At 41.1% G+C, this 22,191-nt stretch overlaps 1 pseudogene; it reads right to left on the reverse strand.

Moving 5' to 3' along the window:
- Positions 1 to 891: 891 nt before the first annotated feature.
- Positions 892 to 1,413, reverse strand: LOC101643415 (annotated as a pseudogene).
- Between the last annotated feature and the right edge of the window lie 20,778 nt (positions 1,414 to 22,191).

The raw sequence follows: 22,191 nt of genomic DNA on the forward strand, positions 1-22,191 counted from the left end.
ATCTCTGTTCAGTGTCTCAGTGTTGACCTCTCACTCTCAAAGCCTGGTTTACAGTTGTCTTCCCAGGATTTCTCTTCAGAGTTCTCCTGGATTGGGTCTGTTTTTTGTTGCATAATAGGCATTTCCTTTGGATATCCTGTGTGTTACTTGTTAAAAAAACTTGGGTGTGGGGAAAAAATGGCATTTTTCAAATATAGAGAAATCCAATTAGAAGACTATATTATGCTAAACTGGTAGGACATTCAATCCCAAACATATTGAGCACTTTTCCTCACCAAATGCAATTGCACAAGAATCTAGGAGGCTTACATATTGACCAGCAACAGTAAATAAATGTATACTTATTTAGTTTATCAGGGTGACCACTGTTTGCCTCATTGTTCAAGTCCACATGGATTTCAGGTGGTAAGTGGCATCAGAGTTCCTGTAACAATAGTCCAGCTCCTTGAGGTGAATTAAATAATATTTCTTTTCTAGGGTCTAATTCTCTTTGCGGGCATGTGTGGGGACTGCACATAAGTATTTAGGGTTATTGGAATTTGTCTACTTATATTCTTTTTTGTTGTTTTTTTCCTTTTTCCCCATTGATATGGTTACTTCTTTAATTTCTAGGTTCAATCTTTTACAGATATTATATACAGTACACATATCTTACTTATTACAATAATTAGTTATAAACCTCCAAAGTGTTTGGCAATTTCTCCACTGTCTCTCTCTCCTTTTTTTTTGCTGCAAAAGGAAGCTTTATTGTTTTCATTGGGTCCCCAGCTTGGGGGATGGGCTCCAGGGCGGTGGCGCTGCAGCTGGCACAGGGGCAGTTTCCGGCAGAGGGGCTAAGGCCGGCAGGGGGGAGGCAGAGGGCCCCTCGCAGGTGGCTCAGCGCCGCAGTTCCTAGTCGTGTTTGAGGGCAGACCTCTGGAAGAGAAAGCCTAGTCTGGGCTGGGGCCTGGCCAGCCTGCGGAGGTTGGTCAGGGGGTCGCCCATCTTCTTGAGGAGTTTCACCTCCTTGTCCAAGAAGTGGTTCTCCAGAGAGTCACAGAAATGGGGTCACTGTGAGTGGACCCCACGGCGTGAAGGTCCAGAAGGGCCTGGTGGAGTGTTTTCTCCAGGGCCAGGGCAGCTTCCATGGCGTCCAGGTTCTACCCCACTCATCTTGGGGGGGGCTTCTGCACATCCTGGGAAAGGGCACGGCCGCCACACTGGTGATGCAGCTTCTAGAGATGCTCGGCCCTCGCGCTGCTCCTTCGCCAGCTCGGGGAAGAAGAGTCCCACGCCCTCCAAGGCCATATTGTCGTCGTCGAAAAAGCAGCCCAGAGAGAGGCAGGTGTCAGAGGCCCGCAGGTGCAGGTCGACCAGACGGTGGACGCCGGCCTCAGCGTCGGCGGAATCATTCTGACAGATCTGAGAGCTCATGATGCGTCGGTTTGGAGGTCGCCACACACCAAATAAAAGTGTTCGCTGGTCCCAAGGAGAGCGGCTGGCCAAGAAGATGCTCCTGAAGTTATTTCCGGAAAGGAAACTGGAGGGTGGCGGAAGGTTGGAGGCAGGGTCTGTTCCGTTCAAACACTGTTGAAGCAAGACACAGACCCACGAGCTTCTCCACTGTTCTTTATCTACCTTCTAGTCAAATCGCTGTAAGAATTTCTGTTGTCTCCAAGACAATAGAGCAAAATGCACATTGCTTGTTACAAATAACTTTTTCTTCTTTGTCTTGGACCACAAACCTGCCCTAAATGAGAAAAACGCAAGGCAGTGACCTATGAAGGGATAAGTTCATTTATGCCCCGTTAGTTTTCTTTATGATTTCTCTCTGGAAGAGTTTATGGTCATTTCTTTCTTTCTTTTTAAAAAATCATTTTATTGGGGGCTCGTACATCTCTTATCACAGTCCATCCATACATACATTGTGTCAAGCGCATTTGTACATTTGTTGCCATCTTCATTCTCAAAACATTTTCTTTCTACTTGAGCCCTTGGTATCAGCTCCTCATTTTCCCCCTCCCTCCTCGCTCCACCCTACCCTCACAAACTCTTGATAACTTATAAATTATTATTTTTCATGTCTTACACTGTCTGATGTCTCCCTTCACCCACTTTTCTGTTGTCTATCCCAGGGAGGGGGTTATATATAGATCCTTGTGATCGTTTCTCCCTTTCTCCTCCCACCTTCCCCTTCCCCTCCTAGTATTGTTACTCTCATTATTAGTCCTGAGGGCTTTATCTGTCCTGGATTCCCTGTGTTTCCAGTTCTTATCTGTTTCAATGTACATGTTCTGGTCTAGCCAGATTTGTAAGGTAGAATTGAGATCATGATAGTTGGGGGAGGAAGCATTAAAGAACTAGAGGAAAGCGGTATGTTTCATCATTGCTGTACTCCACCCAGACTGGCTCGTCTCTTCCTTGTGACCCTTCTCTAAGGGGATGTCCAGTTGCCTACAGATGGGCTTTGGGTCTCCACTCCACACTCCCCCTAATTCACAATGATTTGCTTTTTCATTCTTTGATGCCTGATACCTGGTCCTCTTGACAGCTCATGATCACACAGGCTGGTGTGCTTCTTCCATGTGGGCTTTGTTGATTATCAGCTAGATGGCTGCTTGTGTATCTTCAAGCCTTTAAGACCCCAGATGCTATATCTTTTGATAGCCGGGCTCCATCAGCTTTCTTCACCACATTTGCTTCTGCACCCACTTTGTCTTTCGTGATTGTGTGTGTGGGGAAGGTGAGCATCTTGGAATGCCAGTTTAATAGAACAAAGTGTTCTTGTGTTGAGGAAGTACTTGTGTAGAGGCCCAATATCCATCTGCTACCTTAATACTAAACCTATAAATACATGCACATAGATTTATTTCCCCATCATTACATATCAATATAATTGCATATGTACATGTCTTTGTTTAGACCTCTACAAATGCCCTTTGCTTCCTAGTATTTTCCCTCTTTTTCCTTTTACTTTCCTCTTGTCCCACTATCATGCTCAGCCTTCATTTGGGTTTCAGTAATTTTTCTTGGTTACATTGCCCTTGACCAAGCCCTACCAGGCCTCCTACACCCTCCTTGCCACCGATTTTGAATCACTCATTGTTCCCTTACCCCTGGGTTTGTTTATACCCTCTTCCTTTCCCCTACCTCCCCTCTCCCATGTCACCCTGGAACCGTTGTTTCTCCTCCAGATTCTTTATCCTGCCTAGCTTATCTAGATAGACATGCAGAGATAATATGCACAAAAACAAGACAATAAAACAAAGCAGCAAAACAAAATATAACAACAACAAAACTACCAATGACCCACAAAAGAAAAGCCTGTAAATCGTTCAAGGTCAGTTTGTTGACCTTTAGGAGTGTTTTCCAGTTGAGCCTGATGGGGTGCCATCCCCTGGCCCCAAAGTCCATTTTTGGTATTCCCCTCAGGACTTCCTTGCTCTGCTCCCCTTGCTGTTCTGTTGCACTGCCTTAGTGTTTTGCCTCGATGTGGTGGGCTCAAACCGGCTGCAATTCCCACACTGTGTCTCCAGTGTTGTCCCCCATAGGGCAATGGGTCAGTGAGGGATGTCGTGTCTCATAGTGGGGCCAGCCATATGGTCCTCTCTGTGGATTGACTGCTCTGAATGGGAATATCGTCCTCAAGGCTTGGTGGGCCAGGATGTGCTCCACTCTCTCTTCTTCCCCCTTCATTTGCTCCCAAGTGCTCTGATCAGACATGTCCCTCTCCCTGAGTTGTAGCTTCAGTGCTGTCCTCTAAAGTAAATTCTTGTGGGGAGAGGAGGCTGCCCACGTAGTTGGGATTGGGGCTGGCCCCTCAGACCTCTCTACCGGTTCCCTGCTTCATGCCATTATGTTGCATTCATCTCTTGGAGCATATGGTCATTTCTTAATGCGTGGTCTTTCAACATATTCTGAGTCTGTGAGCACTAGTTTGTTGATTTCATGTATTAGCTTTTAATGGGAACGTCTTAGAATAAAGCAACAGACAAATGCATTGGGAAATTCTGAGTCATTCTGTAACAAAGAATGTGACTTGGGGGGAATATGACTTCCTCCAGTTTCATAAGTGGGAAGGAAAACCACCCGTATCGGTGTCATCAGCCTGAGGCTAATTTCTATATGGCTGAGGTCAGACATGTTCCCCTATTCCAAATTTCCTTATCAATTCTGACATCCGCTCTCTCTACTTTTCCACTTGGTTTGAGAAATCATTGCAACAACCACACAGAACTCACAAGTGATCTTCATGATTATGGAGCTTATTGGGAAAATTATCAAGTTAAAATTCAGATGAGAAATACTCAGAATTCAGTTGTTCTGTCAGGATAAACTCCTCTCTGTCCTGCCCTCAGGCAGGGCCTCCATCTCTCTCCGGCACTCACTCTGTGGCCTGGCCTCTGCCCGCCTTGGTCAATGTTACAAAGTTTTTTTAGGACTGTCAATAGCTTGCTAAAGGGCATGCCACTGTGCCACAAACCTTACCACAAAAGTGCTGAGCTTTAGCTTGATGGGTCAGCAAACACAGCTCCCTCACTACACTAACCAGCGACCTGCCTTAAGGTTCTCAGCGTTATTTGCTCCTGTGGGCTGGGAAGTCCCCCGCTTTGCCTCATGCTCTAGCTCTTGGTTCTGTTGCTGCTACTACCCCTTTGCCACTCCTCTGGCGTCACAGTTGTCTTTGATCAAGGAGGTTCGATATGCAGGTTCCAAAAGATACATTCCACATCTGGGTCTTTTCTATTCCTGGTGGTGAAATCTGTCCTTGCTGGCTTATTTCATACCCAATAGGATGGCAATCATAATTAATCCTGTTAACAATCACACATGACTGAATCCTCTCTGTGACTTCTTCCACTTTCCTTTGCCCAGATGGATCAAAAGAAGGTTGTTTAGTGGGAGTAACAAGTGCTCTGTCTAGAAAAGCTATGCTAAGTATTTTATTGCACTAAGCTATCACACTTGAAAGAGCCTTATTTCATCTAATTAATCAGTCATTCACTAACTACATGACCTCAAGTCTTGCACTGCCTCTCTGTGAGTCTCAGATACCTGGCCATCCTTTGAGATTATGCTTTCTTCAGAGAGGCCTTCTTCCTCCCTCCGTCTAGGCCCAGACAGGGTTACATCTTTCCATTGTTCTTCATTCAAAACTCAAACTCACTGATAGAGTCATTGCTGACTCATCGCGGCCTGCGGTGGATTTCCAAGATTGTAATTGTTTATGAGAGTAGAAAGCCCAGTCTTCCTCCTGTGGAGCTGCTTGTGGGTTTGAACTGCCAACCCTATGGATCACAGTCCAACATGTAACAAATGCACCACCAGGGCTCCTTTGTTCTTCATTATTATCCAGTAATTCTTTCTGGGCAATTCACATCAGATAAATATTTTTTTATTGAAAATCTTTAGTTTTTCTGGTACAATGTAAGCATCAGAAGAATACATAATTTTTATTCAAAGGGGACTTGAAACGTTTGTGGAAAAAGTTCCTGTGATAGTTAGGTTTTATGTAAACTCTGTGGGGGGAATGCTAGCCCCCCACCACTAATCACGGGTTCAATAGGCGGAATTGTATGGTTGAGATATATAAAGATTATATTAAAGTCATAGAGAGCATGAGAGATAAAAGAGAGATTGAAATAATGGAATCAGACACATTTCATGGTAGCATGCTCACCTCAGCCCTGCTTGGTGGTCCACGTGAGAGAGGGGGAGGGGAAGGAGGACTGGCGAGGAGAGGGAGGGGAAGCCGACCAGAGGCCAAGGGATGGGAGCCTGAGAGAGCTCTTTATTGCTAACCCAGGTCTATATACCTTTTGGAGGGGTGTGCAAGACCACTAATTACAGGTAAAGACATATGTCACAGGAAGGTGTTGCACTATAGGTTATACAGCAACGAGGGGGGATAATCTAGGGATTTACACACAATAGGAAGAGGAGGGATTGGAGGTATACATGTGACAAGAAGGGCGGATCCTAGATTCAGGATGGCAGCTTAACTTTGGATGTCATTGAGCTGGTTTGACCTGTTCCCTGGCTCAACTATAGAGACCATTATCAGCAGGGTGTAAACCCCATCTACAGGAATCAAGCTAATGGTCACAGCCTTAAGGAGAAATAGCCCATTGTCCTTAACAGCAGGGAGCACAGCCTACCTGTCGTCTGGCATCTGACTGCCTTCAGGGAGGTAACTTGACAATCATTTACCATTCGCTGCGAGCAGTGTCCTAAGTCTAATATGTATTTGGGGGAGATGAAATCTTTCTGTTTCCCACAAACTTGACTGGGCCACAATCCTTGGTCTTTCAAACTAACATAATGTAAACAACGCTAAGCTTCTCTGTGTGTCAAGGCAACCCTTACATAGGTCTCATTTGATAACGTCCCTTGGGGGTGTGGCCTACTTCATATACATAATAGATGTTGTGAAGAGCTTGCCTCCCTCTCTTTTTGTTGGGAGTATCCTGCATCTGCTTCATGGGCCTTACGTTCTTTAAACTTGAGCCATCAGACTGCCATACTGCCTGCCAGTCTGAAGAGTCTGCATTCGCCAGCCATAACCTTCCTGCTTCATCTTCCTGCCTCCTGGTTCTGCTTCTAGCTTCCTGGTTCCCAAGCCCTAGTAGGCATGAGCCAGGAAAAAAACTTGCAGCTTAACATCTGACACAAAACTTTAGCCAGACTAGACTTACCTGCTTCTACAACTGTATGAGCCATTCTTCTTGATATGATTTTTTTCTCTTTATATACAGATATAAGGATCACTGATTTTGCTTCTCTAGCAAACCCAGCCAAACATAATTCTGCTCTCCATTAATTCCAATGTTTCTATGAACTTTTTGAAGCCCCCTTGTAAATTATAGTTGGCATATTGTGGAATCCATAAAAGACAACTTTCTTTGTTTTATTCTCAGACCCTACAAAATGCTTTGCACAAAAAAGTAGATACTCACTAAATATTGTGACTGATTGCATGACTAGTTTTTGAAAGCTGTTTATTATCCAGTTAATACATGTTGTTGTTGTTGTTGTTGTCCTCAAAGTGATTCTGGCTCATGGGAACCTCGTATGGTGTCAAGCAGAGCTGCTGTTTCTTGCCTGCACTCAAGCCTTTGAAAGCAGCATTCAAAGCAGCTATGTCTTTCGTGGTGCAGCTTGGAGAGTGCAAACCACCACCTTTCAGTTCACCAGCAGAACACAAACTGTATGTACCACCTAGGTACCTCTAGTTAATAGAAACCTAAACTCCGAACCCATTGCCCTCAAATTCATTATCATTCATAGCAACCCATTTAGGGTTTCTGTGACTGCAAACCTTTAGAGGAGCAGACGACCTTGATTTCCTCTCCTAGAGTGGCTGAAGGGTTTCAATCGAGCACTTTTGGGTTAGCAGTCTAATGCCTAACCACAGCACACCAACGACACATCACTTAAAAATCTAATAATGAAAATTTTCAAATGACAAACACCGGTCTCCTGCCCTACTTCCCAAAGGCAGTTAGCTGGATCTATAGTTAGGTTTCCTGGCAGGCAACATCATGTAAAACATCTGATCATTATTCATTATTTCTTACATGATTAATTTTTATTCCCATCCCCTTTCTTCACCAAGAACGTCCCTGTTACATTTATTTCCTATATATACACACACCACATGTACTCGTGTATAAACCGAGTTTTTCAGCACATTTTTTATGCTGAAACAGTCCCTCTCATCTTACACTTGATTGAGAGTCCCGCTTACCTGTTCTCTGGGTGGTCTGATGACTGCTGATATCACCGCTCTTCTTTTCTCCTGCACGCAGGCAGCCTCTGCGTTGTCCGTGCCGTACTGGGCAAGAACCTGCCTGCTTCTGTGTGCTGGTACATGGGGCGCACCGCATCCTTGTTAGATAATGTTGGATGCGGCTGCTCTTCTTCTCCCACTCTTCTCCAGGGCTGTGACCAATGATGTAGCCTTTACAGTCTGACCCACGCTTGGTCACACTCCCTTACTCTGCCCAAGCATTGCTGAATACAAGTACCGGTATATCTCTGGTCTTGGATATACAGTACGTTTATTTACAGTACTTAGTCTGCTTTTTTTTTTTTCTTTCCAATTTTATTTTTTTTTTTTTTTTTAACATTTTGTTAGGGGCTCATACAACTGTTATCCCAATCCATACACACATAATTGTGTAAAGTGCATTTGTACATCGTTTCTCAAAACATTTTCTCTCCACTTAAACCCCCGACATTAGGTCCTCATTTTTCCCCTCCCTCCCCGCTCCCCCCTCCCTCATCAGTCCTTGATAGTTTATAAATGGGTATTTTGTCATATCTTGCCCTGTCCGACGTCTCCCTTCACCCACTTTTCGGTTGTCTGTCCCCCAGGGAGGAGGTCACACACAATTCCATGTAATCGGTTCCCTCTTTCCTACCCATTCTCCCTTATTTTATTATTTATATTCTTATTAACCCCAATCTGGACCCAGAGTGGACTATGCTTGCATAGATCAGACTGTGTTAGGGCTCATAATATGCATACTGCATTGTGTATGCACTGAGTTACTGCATGTGTTGCATTAGCACTTCCCACACATATTTGGCAACACTGCATATGCAGTAGTGCAGCGTGTATGAGCCCTAACACAGCCTGCTCTCTGCAAACATAGTCATGTCATCACATTCTGGAACACTATCATCCAAACTCTCCAAACCCTGAGTTACTGTCAGCTCCCTTGGTGATCCAGTATGTTTTGGGTCTCGTGGTGTTTTCTGAGTGTGATTCTTTTGGGGGCTATCTGTTGAAGTGTGATTCTGTTGGGGGCTATCATGGTGAAGTCTATCTGTCTTGCAGCATTTTATTGCTAATTGATTTTACTTGTTTATATGTATAGTTGCCTGGACACTACCATTTTTACTATAAATTGACCTCTTTTAAGAACTATAATGGGCTTATTTTTGGAGTAGGGCTCACGGTACATTTTGATAATTCAATCGCTATGTTAGGGCATCCTTTTTCAAAGTCTTTTTTTTTTAATCCTGTTAAAAATGGATCCCAATACTTCTAATCCTGGACCAAATCAAAAATGCAGGTCATACAAAGAAAGCTTCATTTCAAACTTAAGTTTGCGTCAAGAGCAGAAGAAAGCAGTAACAGTATTGCAGGTAGGGAATACAGTATTGTGTTGATGAAAAACAAGTGATGGAGTAGCCGAAAATGAAAGCTGATTTGGAAAAGATTCCAAAGGCAAAGATAGCTCAACGTGGTTTAACGACTTCATATGGGGCTCTAGAGACTGCATTGCATAAATAGGTTATGGCAGGGGTGCTCGATCATGATCTACTAGTCGATTGCAAATGTGGAGTGGGTAGACCGCATGGCATTAAAAAAAATAGAGGTAAGCCTATCATCAGTCCCGTCACTTAACTGATATACAGCGCAGTCAATCAGATGCAATCTTAGGTGTCAAATGCATGTGCAAGCAACTGCACTACGTGCAGCCAAACTGACACGCTAAGTTATTGTCAATTTTTAGACCTTGTTTTTTTTTTCTTAAGCCTAAGAAAGGGTATTAAAATGAGTGGGGGAGCTGGATCAAGTAAGAAGACAAAAATGTTTCACTTCCATACGGAATGGGAGATTTTGACACGACAAGCCGACATTCAGCTGAAGTCCAGAGTGCACGCAGTTCTGGAACTTACTCACAGAGAGAAAGTACCCAAACATAAGAAAATGTGCTACCTCCTTGACTGCATTATTCAGCTCTACTTATTTATGTGAGTCAGCCTTTTCCCACATAAAGATCATTAAGCCCAAGTACTGTTCCACCGTGACTGATGATCATTTGGAAATGTGCTTGAGGCTGGCTGTCAGCAGCTCCTGTCCAGACTATGCACCCCTGGCTCATTCCATTCAGTGCAAGTCATCAGGTAATGACCAAAAATGTCGTACATAGTTAATTGTGCTGTGTTGTGCAATATAGACTCATGCATATTGCATGGTTATGCAAGGTACATAAACATACATTGTACATAAAAAGAATTCTCGATGCATTTATGAAAAAATGTAATAAATGAATAAATATGTTTTGCATTTTTGTAGTTGGTAGATCATTTTGACTTCATCATTTTATAAGTAGCTCACATGCTGAAAAAGTGTGAGCACCCCTGGGTTATAGAGTGTCATCAAAATGGTTACTGTGTAACACGTATGGGAATTCACTTACATGCCCTTCAAATGGCTAAAGATGACAAATTAAAAGCACCAGGTATTGAAAATTTTGTTGCATCAGCAAGATGGTGTACCTGCTTCATGAGCAGGTTTGCCCTATGTTTGTGGCAAAGAACAAAGATTTCACAGACGCTGCCAAAAGATCTTGATGAAAAAGTGATGTCACTCCATTCATTTATCATAAAACAAAGAAGGATCCATAACTATGACCTGGGAGATATTGGGAATATGGATGAAACACCTATGACCTTTGATCTTCCAAGCAAGAGAACTGTGGCAAGTTTGGGAGACAAACTACTACTTTACTCAGAACCACAGGAAATGAATAAAACCATTTCACAGTTGCTCTGTCACGTTTGTCTAATGGAACTAAGCTGCGACCTGTCATTATTTTTAAAAGAAAGACCTTGTCTGAAAAGGTCAAACTTCCACCACTAATTACAGTGCACACACATATTAAAGGCTGGATAGATGAAGATGGAACAACAAAAAAACATCATTGCTAGTTTGGGATACGTCTGTTCAGAACTCACACATTGATGACATAAAAATTTGGCAAAGTCTTCTCAAGTTACTTGGGTCATTATTCCACATGGGCTTACTTCTGTGTCACAGCCCCTGGATGTGGCCTTAGTAATGCTGTGGATGGCAGTGAAGACAGAGCTTTGGATGAGAACGACAGCAGTGATGGTGATGACTGTGAATTCAGTGATGACGACAATGTCTATGCTGACAACCTCACACCAGCTAGAGCTGAAGCTCTGTTTGGACCGACAGATGATGATGAGGAATCTAGTTTTGAAGGATTTTAACTCTTGTGTTTTAGCTTGGTTGCTGATTGAGCTAAGGTTTTTGTATTTTTAAAGTTATTGTTGATACCATATTGTTTTTGTTGACCCTCTTTTCCACTTACAGAGCTAGTTTACTGTTTTTCTTTTTAAACATTTTATTAGGGGCCCATACAACTCTTATCACAATCCATACACACATCAATTGTGTAAAGCGCATTTGTACATCATTCTCAAAACATTTTTCCTCCACTTAAACCCCCGACATTAGGTACTCATTTTTCCCCTCCCTCCCCACTCCCCCTCTGTCATGAGCCCTTTATAGTTTATAAATTGTTATTTTGTCATATCTTGCCCTGTCCAACATCTCCCTTCACCCACTTTTCTGTTGTCCGTCCCCCAGGGAGGAGGTCACATATAGTTCCTTGTAATCGGTTCCCTCTTTCCTACCCACTCTCCCTCTACCCTCCCTGTTTCGCCACTCACACCACTGGTCCTGTAGGGATCATCCACCCTGGATTCCCTGTATTTTCAGTTCCTATCTGTACCAGTGTACATCCTCTGGTCTAACCAGACTTGCAAAGTCGAATTCAAGTCATGGTAGTGGGAGCGGGGAGGAAACATTTAGGAACTAGAGGAAAGTTGCATTTTTCATCGTTGTTACATCGCATCCTGACTGACTCATCTCCTCCCCGAGACCCCTCTGCAAGGGGATCTCCAGTGGCTTACTAATGGGCTTTGGGTCTCCACTCCGCACTCCCCCCATCATTCACTATGGTAAGATTTTTTTGTTCTGATGATGCCTTATACCTGATCCCTTCGACACCTCGTGGTTGCATAGGCTGGTGTGCTTCTTCCATGTGGGCTTTACTGTTTTTCTTTGAAATAAATATTCAAAAACATTTAACCTACTGATGCCTCAATTAATGTAAATTTATTGGTATCTATTTTTATTTTGAAATTTACCAATAGCTGCTGCATTTCTCACCCTAGGCTTATACTTGAGACAATAAGTTTCTCCAGTTTTTGTGGTAAAATTTGGTGCCTTGGCTTATATTTGGATCGGCTTATACTCGAGTATATAGGTATATATCTTTCCCCAGTTTCATGACTGGGATGAGCTTAACAATTCTGAAGGCAAAAATAATTGTTTTTGAATTTTGGTACAAGATTAGAGACTGAGATGTTTCCTGCATCTTAAAGCAATACTTCACCTGTGAGGTGCAGTGGCGCCATCTTAAAGACCATTAAAATGAAGGTGGTGGAAAGCAGAAAATGGGTGTAGAGAAGACTGTTCAACCCCATACAAAGGGCAAATTGAAAATTTCTCAACCAACAGATTTCACCATGCATTGAAAAATTTTGAAAAGCAGGATAGCTTGGATCCCTTGCTCTAGGAAACCCTTCAGGTTCACATTCCATAGCTCATCTCTACTTCTGGGCTTCAGTTAGCTTCACATTGTCCTTAGTGAGTTAGTATAAATATAAAGGTTGCCTGATCAGTCTGAATGAATTTAGTAGCTTGGTTCGCCTTACCCGACATTTTTTTTAAAGGTACAAGTGTATTTGTCCCTTTTTTATTTTGTAGCTTCAGAAAACTCCTCATGTTTTTATTGTGCTTAGATAGAAGTCAACATTATGCAGAACCTGAGCTTCAGGGGAGGTCAAACCAACACCCTAGCTTTTCAAATGATCTTTTCACCACGTTAGCACTTAGTGACTTGTCTGTCTGCCCCTGGGTGGTACAAATGGTTAACAAATTCAGCTGCTAACCCAAAAGTTCAGAAGAACCACAGGAAAAAAGATCGGCGATTGAAAATGCTACAGGACACAGTTCTACTTTGACACACAAGGAGTCGGTGAGAGTCTGAGTGGACTTGGTGGCAACTAATTGGCTGTGGGTTGGCTTGTTTATTCAGTGACACCCCAAGTTGATAACAAAGGCATTCTAATATTTTCTTCATCTGAGACTTGATCCTTTGAAATGACTGCCTCATTTTAGATTATCCTTTCCTGCAAATGAAATAAATGGCTTCCTCAGAAAGTGGTTATTTTTGAAAAAATTCTGCTTGAAGCAAAAGTATTCATTTCCTCAGGAATTGGTAGCATTTTTCTTTCATTCTTCGTGAAAGGAGCTACTCCCTCTTGGGGACCAAGGATGAATTTGTACCCAGCGACAGCTGTGTCCTTAGGGTCATATAAACTAGGCAGCACACATGGAGGCTTTCAAGTGGCTCCAACAAGAGGGCAACTTCTTCCTTCTGAGTCACCACAGTAATAACGAGTCTATTCACCTTGTTCCTTCTCTACATTCTCAGCCTTCTGTCTGATGATCTACTTCTGAAACAATCAGCCATTGAAAACTTTAAGGAGCATAATTCTACCCTGACACAGGGGGGTCAGAATCAACTTGACAGCAACTGGTTTTAGTTTTTATAACTATACACAATGGGAAAGGGGGAGTTAATGAGCTCATTGACTGTGGTGATGATTGCACAACTCTTTTTAATATGATTAAGCCATTTAATGGCATGATATGTAAAATATATGTCAGTAAAACTCTTTAAAAAACAAAAATAGAAGAAAGAGGGAAAGCGGGGACACCATTTTTCCAGATAACAACCTTTGACAAGGGTCTTGTCATGCTGTTTTAGGATCCTACAAGATTTAATAACATGTACGTGTCATTGAAGTAAGGCCAGAGTGCTCCTTAGATGCAAGGATGACAAGACTTCATCTCGCATGCTTTGGACATATTGTCAGGACAGACCAGTCCCAGAAGAAGGACATCATGTTTGGTAAAGTGGAAGGGCAGCCAAAAAGAGGAAGGCCTTCAGCGAGATGGATTTACACAGTGGTTGCATCAATGGGCTCAGGCATAGGATCAACAGGGAGGATGGCACAGGACCATGCAGTGTGTCACCTAACAACAACAACAACAACACCATGTATCACTGAAGGAGCTCTGGTGGTACTGTGAGTTAAGCATGGAGCTACTAACTGAGAGGCTGCTGGTTTGAACCCACCAGCTACTTGGAGGAAGATAGACAAAGCTGTTACTTCCATACTCTCAGAAACGCTGTGAAACTCCTATAAAGTAGTTGTGAGTCCAAATCAACTCAAGGTTTTGGGTGTTATGGATCATTTATGCTTCGTGTATGTTTTATTTGGGTGTGTGGGAAGAATAATAAAAAGCAGTCATTGCCTCAAAATGTTAGGAGTCTGAGTTAGGATTTGTCAACTACTGAATGCCAAAGCCAGAGACTAGTTTTTTTTTTTTTTTTTTAAGAATGGCAAGTCAAAGAAGTTGCACCAATGACCCAGCACTGAAGGGTGTGAGAAGGAAACTAAACAGGCTAAAAACTCTGTGTGGGAGGCATTTTTTAGAAATTAATTTTATTGGGGACTCTTACAGCTTTTATCACAATCCATACATACAGTGAACCTTCGCCACTTTGCGCTTCGACTTCCGCGGCTTCACTCTATCGCGGTTTAGCGCATGCTCTGTCATTACTGCCACTGATTGGCTCATACTGTACACGCTTGATGCCATAAATAATATAATAAATGATAATTGTAACGTCCAAAATGTTTTACTGTATTTTCCCTTTTTCGTTTAATAAATTGGGTAATACGAGTGTAATGGTGACTAAAGGGTGTTTTTTCATGTCCTCTATGCTCTAGCTACGAAAATATTTGATTTACAAATAAGGAATCCTACTTCGCGGAATTTCATTTATCACGGTAGGGTCTAGAACCGACTAACCGCGATAAACGAGGGTTCGCTGTACATCTTTGTGTCAAGCACATTTGCACATATGTTGCCACCATCATTCTCAAAACATTGTCTTTCTACTTGAGCCCTTGGCGGCAGCTCATTTTCCCCCTTCTCCCACCCTCTCTCCCTCATGAACCCTTGAAAATTGATAATTTTTTCATCTCTTCACCCATTTTCCTGTTGCCTGTCCCCCTGGGAGGGGGTTATATATAGATCACTTTGATTGGTTTCCCCTTTCTCATGGGAGGCTTTTTAATTTGGCAGGTATTGGTTGTAAGCAAATCAGTGGACAATATAATCACTGATGTTCAAAAAGAGAATGCTGAAGAGTAAAGTGTACAGGATGCTCATCAATAAAGACTCTGTATTTGTGCATCTCTTTATCTGGTTACACGTGAACTTGCCTCTCACAGCAAGTCAACATTTACAGTTGAGGATATTTTACTTCAGAGAACCTAAGGGACTAACCCTGCTTATGATTACGTAGGCTATGTTTAGTGCACTTAAGAAAACTTAATATAAAATATATTACATTAAAAGGTTTCTGCTTCAGCTCCTGCAAACTATTTCACTTTGTTTCCCCTCAATATACTTAAATTTAACACTGGCTACCCTGAGTGAGTTGAATAGATAGACCATGGTCAATTGTGAGATTGCTATCTTAGTAGTGGCCACGCTCGAGATTTTGTGTGTGTGGGCTTGATATAAAGTTCAACCATCTTTTTGTATGTTTGCTCTCGCTGCTAAATGACTATGTCAGTATGAGTTGACTGACTCATGGCAAACACATGTGTGTAGAATTCAGATTGCCAGACTTTTCTTCTCAGGTGCCTTCAGCATCTCAAACCTTCAATCTTTTCGGTTACCAACTGAGTATATTGTAAAGTTTTAAATTACATGCTACTTCGGCAACATGCTTAGCTTCTGGATGGCAAGAAATACTTTCAAAGAGGCTCGTTTTTCTCTATTTAAAATAATACTAGTAATCCTTTATTATGTACTACTTTATCTATTTAGAACAATATTATTAATCTGTGATTCCTATTTTATGTTGTTAGGGACTTTGAGTCCATTATAATTTATAGTAACCTCATATGACAGACAAGACTGCCTCATGCAGATTTCTAGACTGTAGTCTTTTTTTTTTTTTTTAACTTTTTAAAAACTTTATCTTGGGTAAACATTTATTGAGCAAATTAGTTTTCCAGCCAACAATTATTCAAATTTTGTTTCATGTCAATCACTTGAAAGTAACAGCACTCTTCCAACTTCTGTTTGTTTTCCATTTCCATCAGTCCTTTTCTCCTGCCCTTGTCTGACATCTGGCTGTATTTGGGACAAATGCTTCCCTAGGGTCTTGAATTGTTGACTGCACTGAGGAAGACAGTCTTTGCTGGTGTTATCATTCACTTTATAGGTCTCTCTATTGTTTGCCTGAGTGTTGACTCTGTGGGGTGCCTCAGTGTTAGGACTGAAGTATATCTAAGGACAACACTCACAGGGGTTCCAACAGTCACTCTAGGGCAAGTTAAGTTTGGGTGTTGCATGCCTTTGAATTTTACTTCTACCTCTCTGTCCAGGAGCTTCTCTCTTGTCCAATACCTTTTCTGCATCGATTGATATGATCATATGGTTCTTTTGTTTTGCTTATGTAGTGGATTACATTAATTGTTCTTCTAATATTGGATCATCCTTATGTGCCTGGTATGGAATCTACTTGATTGATAGATAGAATGTTGGGTTGTCTATTGACCAGTATTTTGTTGAGGATTTTTGCGTCTTTGGTTATAAGAGCTATTGGTGTGTAATTTTCTGTCTTGGTAGAACTGTGGCTGGTTTCGGGAGTTTGCTGTCTTTTTATATATTCTGGAAGAGTTTGTGTAAAATTGGTGTTAACTCTTCTCTGAATGCTTGATAGATTCCCTGGTAAAGCCATCTGACCCTCAACTTTTTCTGTTAGAAGTTTTTAAATGATCTGGTCTGTTTCTTCTTTTGTTATGGTTTTGCTGAGGTTTCCTACTTCAGCCTAAATTAATTTGGGTAGATAGTGCATTTTTAGAAAAATTTCCATTTCATCTTGGTTTCTGAATTTATTGGCGTACAATTTTAAAAAATAATTTTATTGGAGGCTTATATAGCTCCTATCACAATCCATACATATATTCATTGTGTCAAGCACATTAGAGTACAATCTTTTGTAGTGATATTTTATTGTTTTTAAACTTTAGTTAGGATCAGTTATGATGTCCTCCTTTCCATCTCTTATTCCTGATATTTACAGCTTATCTTTCCTTTCTTTGTCAAGTCTGTCAGTGATTTGCCATTTTTCTTAAGCCTTTCAAAGAACCAACTTCAACCAACTTTTTGTCTCATTATTTTTTTTCTGTTTTCTGATTCATTTATTTCTGCTACAATCTCTAAAAATTTTTTATTAGCACGCCATCCACATGTAATACAATCCAATAATTCAATCAAATCAAGGTGAGTTGTACAATTATGACCATATTCAACTCTAGAGCATTTTCCTCTTCCTTGTACTCATTGTTATTTATGTCATTTTTTTCTAATTGTGGCAAAAATATACACAACAAAACATACTCCAATTCCACAACTTCTATATACAAAATTCAGAGCCATTGATTATACTATTCATGTTGTACAACAATTATTGCTATCCTTTTCAAATTATTTCACCACCATTAACATAAGCTCAATGCCTGTAAGGAACAACGCGTTCTCCTTCACCTATGGTAATCACTGGTCAAGTTTGATTTCTCTCTATTCAGTCGTTTTCTTGATATAGTACTCACATATTACATAGTTTCATGGTTGAATCGCTTATAAAAAGAGTTGTATATACATCATCACAAATAGTTCTAGTGCTCCCTCCCCACTCCTGCATTCATTGTTTGCTCCCCAAATCCCCTCACCCTCTCCACCCCCACTTTGCCTCTACATCCCCGATAAACCCTTGCATCAGTTATTGTCTCTATGCATGCACTCCTTCTGTGCTTCACAAACTGGGAAACCCAACAGAAACAATAAACAAAAATGAAGCAAAACAGAAGGAAGAAAATAATAAAAATATAAAGGTAAAAATACAAATAAAGAGTAAGAAAGAAAAGACCATCATCAATATTTGAAAAGCCAGAGAAGAAATTTCCGTCATGGAACAAGCAAGAAATACCTGTCTGCTGTGATCTTTATGATTTCCCTTTCCTTATGATTGAAGGTTTGTTTAGCTGTGTTTGTTCTAGTTGTTGAAGACGCTGGGTTAGGTGTTGTTTTTGTTCTCCCCCTTTTGAGTGTCTGTATATTGCTCTACGTTGACCTCTGCATACTGCTTTTGATATATTCCAGAAATTTTGGTATTTTCATTCTCATTTATTTCAAGAAAACATTTTTAGTTCATTTCGTTTTCACCAACATGGCTTGGGATTTATTAATTTTAAGAGACAGTCAGCTCACATGAGTGCTGCACTTCCCTACCAGGAAGTAGAAATGGGGGAAGGTTAGTGGGTAAATGTATGGACAATGGCTCACAAGGCAAGGTCCAGGGGGTTTTGTGGATGAAGCAAGCAGTGAACAGAAAAGCAGTACCAACGAGTGAGTCAGGAGGAAGAGCTAGACTCCCGAGAGAATGCCTACATATAGAGTGGGTCTGGGCTAATTTAAAACCTGTGTATTTTTGTAGTTCTAGATTTCTTTCTCTTTTTTTATAAATCATTTTATTGGGGGCTCGTACAGCTCTTATCACAATCCATACATACATCCGTTGTGCCAAGCACATTTGCCATCATAATTTTCAAAGCATTTTCTTTCTATTTGAGCCATTGGTATCAGCTCCTCATTTTCCCCTCCCTCCCCCACCCTCCCTCCCTCATTAACCCTTGATAACTTATAATTTTTTTTACATGTCTTATACTGACTGATATCTCCCTTCATCCACTTTTCTGTTGTCCATCCCATCCCCCTGGAAGGGGTTTATATGTACATCATTGTAATTGGTTCCCCTTTCCTTCCCCTTCTCCCCCCACCTTTCTCTTCCCTCATGGTATCACTCCTCCCATTATTGTTCCTGAAGGGTTTATCTGTCCTGGGTTCTGTGTGTCTAGAGTTCTTATCTGTCCCAGTGTACATGTTCTGGTCTAGCTATATTTGTAACTTAGAACAGGGGCCATGATAGTACTAGAGGAATGTTGTGTGCTTGATAGGTGCTATACCGCACCCTGGCTGGCTTGTCCCTTCCTTGTGACACTTCTGTGAGGGGATGTCCAATTGTTCACAGATGGGCTTTGGGTCTCCACTCTGAAGCCACGTGTTCACATTGATATAATTGTTTGTTTTGGGTCTTCTGATGCCTGTTTCCTGATCCCGTTGACACCTTGTGATCACACAGGTTGGTGTGCTTCTTCCATGTGGTCTTTGTTGCTTCCCTGCTAGATGGCTGCATGTTTATCTCCAATATTTTAAGATCAAAGACACTATATCTTTTGATAGCTGGGCACCATCAGCTTTCTTCACCACATTAGCTTATGCACCCATTTTGTCATTAGCAATCATGTGAGGAAGGTGAGCATCCCAGAATGCCAGGTTATTAGAGCAAAGTGTTCTTGTGTTGAGAGAAGACTTGAGTAGAAGCCCAATGTCTGCTACCTTGATATTTAACATATAAATATATGTACATAGACCTATATCTCTATTGTTATATATTTACATATGTGCATTCCTATGTTTATACCTCTATAAATGTCTTCTGCCTCCTAGTTCTTTCCTCTATTTCCTTTTACTTTCCTCCTGTGCCACTATCATGTTCAACTTTCATTTGGCTCTCAGTAATTGCTCTTGTCTACATTGCATTTGATCAAAACCCACTAGGCATTCTACATCCTCCTCACCATCGATTTTAGATCTCTTGTTTTTCCCTTGTCCCTATGTTTGTGGGCTCTACCCTCCATTTCCCCCACCCCACCCCGTCCCTGTCCTCCCCAAACCGTTGCTCCCATTGTTGAGTTCATTTCTTATTTCATCAATTGCCCTGCAGTTTTTAAGCAGTGTGCTGTTTATTTTCTATGTATTTGATTTTTTGCTCTTGCTCTTCCTATTGTTCCACCACTTCAGTGTCAGGTTGTTATTTTGTGGTGGCTTGTGTGTTGCTTTGATGCTAGAAGTTACGTCACTCATATTTTTAAACACCAGCAGGGTCATTCAAAGAGAAGGGTTTCAGCAGAGCTTCCAAATTAAGAAAAGATTTTGATGAAGGAATGGGATGTACATTTCAGAGAAATTAGCCACTGTAAACCTTACAGATAGGATAAAAATATCTTCAAATTTTGAAAACCTAAAGAAGAGCAGCAAAACATTGTCAGATACAGTGCCAAACAAGGAGTACCTCAGGCCATAAGGCACTACAAGCATAACTGAGAAAAAGCTGCCTTCTCAAAATAGAGTTGATCATAATGAGGAGGAATAGGGTAAAACCGTCAGGGCCTTCATTTAGTGATGGGCACAACCCAAAGTGGGAAGAAACTACTGAAAATATGTATTTTTTAATAATTACAACTTGCAATGTACAAAGTATGAATCCAATAAAATTGTAAGTGGTCAAGATTTAGAGGAACCAATGGATGACAAATATATGTAAAAATCCTTAAATAAAATGTATTAACACTAATTAAAACCTATAAAACAAAACAAAACAAAACAAATGGTAAGTGGTCGAAGATGAAATGGAGCCCATAAACTTGGGTATCCTAGGCATAGTGAGCTAAAATGAACTGAGATTTGCCATTTTGAATCAGATAGTCATATGGTTTACTAGGCCAGGAGTGACAGATTCAATGAGAATGGTGTTATATTGTCAAAGGACATTTCAACATGTCAATGGTGTTATATTGTCAGAAGGACATTTCAACATCTGATTTGAAGTACAATGTTGTCTGTGGTAGAATAATATCTGTCTGTATGCAAGGAATCCAATTAATACAATTAATATTCAAATTCATGGATCAGCCATGAAAGTCAGTGGTGTTGAAATAGAAGAATTTTACCAAGGTCTTCAGTCTGATATTGATCAAACATGCAGTCAAGATGCATTGATAGTTAGGAAGCAAAGAGGAATGAGCAATAGTTGGGAAATATGCCCCTGGTGATATAAACAAGGCTAGAGATTGAATGATAGGATTTTGCAAGATCAGCAACTTCCTTATCACAAATACTTTTCAACAACACTTCCACACGTGGACTTACTCAGATGGAATATACAGAAGTCAAATTGGCTTTATTTGTGGAAAGAGACAGTGGAGAAGCTCAATGTCAGAAGCTAAAATGAGGCCAGGGCCTGACCATCAACTGCTCATCTGTAAGTTTAAGTTGAAGCTGAAGAAATCTAAAACAAGTCCATGAGACCTAAAACATGACCTTGAGTATGTATCTTAGTTGGAAATAGATAGTACAATTTCAATATTTTAAAGTTTATTAAGGTTTTCTTTTTGGCCTAACAGCTGATCTATTCTAAGGAATGTTCAATGTGCACTGGAAAATACTGTGTACTCTCTTGTTGTTGGGTGGAATGCTCTTTAAATAAATGTCTAGGAGATCAAGTGGCTAATTGTGTTACCCACCAGAGGGACTCTGCAGAAATCAACACAAGAGAACCACTGAGAGGGAAAATCCATGCTTCTAGGAAACAGGAGAGGCATCATAAAGATAAGTAGACACAGATCAACTAGGTTTTGAAGAGCTGTGTGCTTTTGGTTTACCAAAAGGCCGGTTAGGACTTAACCTTGGCCCCACCACAGTCTCAGCTGGTGACTGAGATTGATTGCTTCTTTGGCTGGCCCAAGGGCTTTACTTCAACATAACCATAACAACCGACTCTAATGAAATCAAAAGGATAATTACACAGTACTATGAAGGCCTGTATACCAATGAATTCAACAATTTGGAAGATGTGGACAAATACTTGGAAAAACAATCCCTCCTTAGACTATCCCAGATGGATGTCAAGAGTCTCAAAAGATCCATAGCAATTGAAGAAATAGACAAGGTTATCAAGGGATTACCAACAAAAATTTAAAAATCCCTTGGACCCAACGGCTTCACAGGATAATTCTACCATTCAGGGAAGAACTGACACCAATCCTACACAAACTCTTCCAGAACATGGAAGAAGAGAGTACACTCCAAACTCTTTCTATGGAGCTAGTATGACTCTGATACCTAAAGCAGGCAAGGATCTCATGAGAATTGAGAACTACAGACAAATATCCCTAACAAACATTGATGTAGAAATCCTTAACAAAATACTGGCCAATAAAATACAAAAGTATATCAAACAAACAATTCACCATGACCAAGTGGGATTCATACAAGGGATGCAGGTATGGATCAACATACGAAAGACCATTAGTATTATTAGCCACATT

Source organism: Echinops telfairi, unplaced genomic scaffold, assembly GCF_000313985.2.
Source record: "Echinops telfairi isolate 266 unplaced genomic scaffold, ASM31398v2 ScPeMD7_7356;HRSCAF=8355, whole genome shotgun sequence".
NCBI lineage: Eukaryota > Metazoa > Chordata > Mammalia > Afrosoricida > Tenrecidae > Echinops > Echinops telfairi.